The sequence below is a fragment of the Triticum dicoccoides genome, chromosome 5B (genome assembly GCF_002162155.2).
Source record: "Triticum dicoccoides isolate Atlit2015 ecotype Zavitan chromosome 5B, WEW_v2.0, whole genome shotgun sequence".
Classification (NCBI taxonomy): domain Eukaryota; kingdom Viridiplantae; phylum Streptophyta; class Magnoliopsida; order Poales; family Poaceae; genus Triticum; species Triticum dicoccoides.
This window is the reverse complement of record NC_041389.1, coordinates 490,754,278-490,757,857: the sequence shown is the minus strand read 5'-3', so window position 1 is coordinate 490,757,857 and position 3,580 is coordinate 490,754,278.

Genomic DNA, 3,580 nt, shown 5'->3' with positions numbered 1-3,580 from the left:
CAAAGTGCAAAGTAGCAGCCTGATAACCCACAAGTGTAGGGGATCGCAACAACTTTCGAGGGTGAAGTACAACCCAAATTTATTGATTCAACACAAGGGGAGCCAAAGAATATTCTTGAGTATTAGCAGTTGAGTTGTCAATTCAACCACACCTGGATAACTTAATATCTGCAGCAAAGTATTTAGTAGAAAAGGTGGTATGATAATAATGGTAACAGTAGCAAAGGTAAAGATAAATGTTTTGGGGTTTTTGTAGTAGTTGTAACAGCAGCAACGGAAAAGTAAATAAGCGAAGAACAATATATGAAAAGCTCGTAGGCAATGGATTAGTGATGGATAATTATGCCGGATGCGATTCCTCATGTAATAGCTATAACATAGGGTGACACAGAACTAGCTCCAATTCATCAGTGTAATGTAGGCATGTATTCCGTAAATAGTCATACGTGCTTATGGAAAAGAACTTGCATGACATATTTTGTACTACCCTCCCGTGGCAGCGGGGTCCTAGCGGAAACTAAGGGATATTAAGGCCTCCTTTTAATAGAGAACCGGACCAAAGCATTAACACATAGTGAATACATGAATTTTTCAAACTACGGTCATCACCGAGAAGTATCCCGATTATTGTCACTTCGGGGTTGTCGGATCATAACACATAATAGGTGACTATAGACTTGCAAGATAGGATCAAGAACACACATATATTCATGAAAACATAATAGGTTCAGATCTGAAATCATGGCACTCGGGCCCTAATGACAAGCATTAAGCATAGCAAAGTCATAGCAACATCAACCTCACAACATAATGGATAATAGGGATCAAACCCTAACAAAACTAACTTGATTACATGGTAAATCTCATCCAACCCATCACCGTCTAGCAAGCCTACGATGGAATTACTCACGCATGGCGGTGAGCATCATGAAATTGGTGATGGAGGATGGTTGATGATGATGATGACGACGAATCCCCCTCTCCGGAGCCCCGAACAGACTCCAGATCAGCCCTCCCGAGAGAGATTAGGGCTTGGCGGCGGCTCCGTGTCATAAAATGCGATGAAACTTTCTCTCTGATTTTTTTCTCCGCGAAACGGAATATATGGAGTTGGAGTTGAGGTCGGTGGAGCTCCAGGAGGCCCATGAGATAGGGGGGCGCGCCCTACAGGGGGGGGGCTGTCTCGTGGACAGGCCCTGGGCCCCCTGGTGTATTTCTTTCGCCCAGAAATTCTTATTAATTCCAAAAAGTGCCTCCGTGGTTTTTTAGGACATTCCGATAACTTTTCTTTTCTACACATAAAACAACATCATGGCAGTTCTGCTGAAAACAACGTCAGTCCGGGTTAGTTTCATTCAAATCATGCAAGTTAGAGTCCAAAACAAGGGCAAAAGTGTTTGGAAAAGTAGATACGTTGGAGACGTATCAACTCCCCCAAGCTTAAACCTTTGCTTGTCCTCAAGCAATTCAGTTGATAAACTGATAAAGAAAAACTTTTACAAACTCTGTTTGCTCTTGTTGTTGTAAACATGAAAAGCCAGCATTCAAGTTTCAGCAAATATTATGAACTAACCATACTCACAATAACACTTGGGTCTCACAATTACTCATATCAATAGCATAATCAGCTAGCGAGCCATAATAATAAAACTCGGATGACACCACTTTCTCAAAATAATCATAACATGATATAACAAAATGGTATCTCGCTAGCCCTTTCTGAGACCGCAAAACATAAATGCAGAGCACCTTTAAAGATCAAGGACTGACTAAACATTGTAATTCTTGGTAAAAGAGATCCAGTCAAGTCATACCCAATATAAACCAGTAGTAATGAATGCAAATGATAGTGTGCTCTCCAGCGGGTGCTTTTTAATAAGAAGGGTGATGACTCAACATAAAAGTAAATAGATAGGCCCTTCGCAGAGGGAATCAGGGATTTGTAGGTTTCATTTGAAGGTTTGGAGTTTGGCACATACAAATTTACTTGGAATGGCAGGTAAATCCCGCATATAGGAAGGTATAGTGGACTCATATGGAACAACTTTGGGGTTTAAGGAGTTTGGATGCACAAGCAGTATTTCCGCTTAGTACAGGTGAAGGCTAGCAAAAGACTGGGAAGCGACCAACTGAGAGAGCGACAACAGTCATAAACATGCATTAAAATTAATTCACACCGAATACAAGCATGAGTAGGATATAATCCACCATGAACATAAATATCGTGAAGGCTATGTTGATTTGTTTCAACTACATGCGTGAACATGTGCCAAGTCGAGTCACTCAATTCATTTAAAGGAGGATACCATCCCATCATACCACATCATAATCATTCTAATAGCATGTTGGCTCAAGGTAAACCATTATAACTCATAGCTAATCAAGCATGGCACAAGCAACTATAATCTCTAAATGTCATTGCAAATATGTTTACTTCATAGTAGCTGACTCAGAAACGATGAACTCATCATATTTACAAAAACAAGAGAGGTCGAGTTCATACCAGCTTTTCTCATCTCAATAAGTCCATCACATATCGTCATTATTGCCTTTCACTTGCATGACCGAACGATGTGTATAATAATAAGAGTGCACGTGCATTGGACTAAGCTGGAATCTGCAAGCATTCAACTCAAAAGGGAAGACAAGTAATATGGGCTCTAAATTAAATAAACAATCATGCATATGAGAGCCACTAAGCATTTTCAATATGGTCTTCTCGACCCCCAAAGGAAAGAAAAGAAAATAAAACTATTTACATGGGAAAGCTCCCAACAAGCAAGAAGAAGAACTAGAAATCAGTTTGGGTTTTCATTTTAATTCCTACTACAAGCATGGAAATTAAACTAACTATTTTTTTTGGTTTTCCTCAAGGTTTATCAAACACACAAGAAGAAAACTAGAAAAAGGAATTTAAACTAGCATGGAGAATACAATGAAAGAGTATGAGCACCGACGAACTAGTGTGTGAACATGAATGTAAAAGTCGGTGAGAAATACATACTCCCCCAAGCTTAGGCTTTTGGCCTAAGTTGGTCTAATACCAAGGACCGCCGCTACTCTCTCCGGTGTAATGAGGGGTGTAATCAGGATAATACTGGCTGGTCATCTCCGGATCCCACTGGACAGATGATGCATGATAAGGTCCAGCTCAGGTTCCGGTTCAGGTTCAGGTTCTGGAGTAAAAGCTTGGGCTCGATGATTGTTCACCACTTCTGGTGTGACAAGAAAATTTTCTGCAAGAAATCAAACAACAGAGGCGCAGGCAAAATAATAATCTCAAAATGTTTCTTATTGAATCTAAGTTTATACAAGAGCATCCTATCTTCGTTTTCAACAATAAACTTGTGTGCTACCATGCTCTTGTAATCTAAAATGTGAGGAGGAAATTTTATCTCCCCCTTCTCAAGGTGCCTAATGGGTATCTGAAAATGTCTAGTAAGACGTGCAACATAGATACCTCCAAATATGGGGCCTTTTGTACGATTCAGGGCTAGCCGTTTAGCAACGACGGCACCCAAACTAAAAGTATTGTCTCCAAGCAAGACATGTTGAAGAATGATAATATCAGGAACGCTCA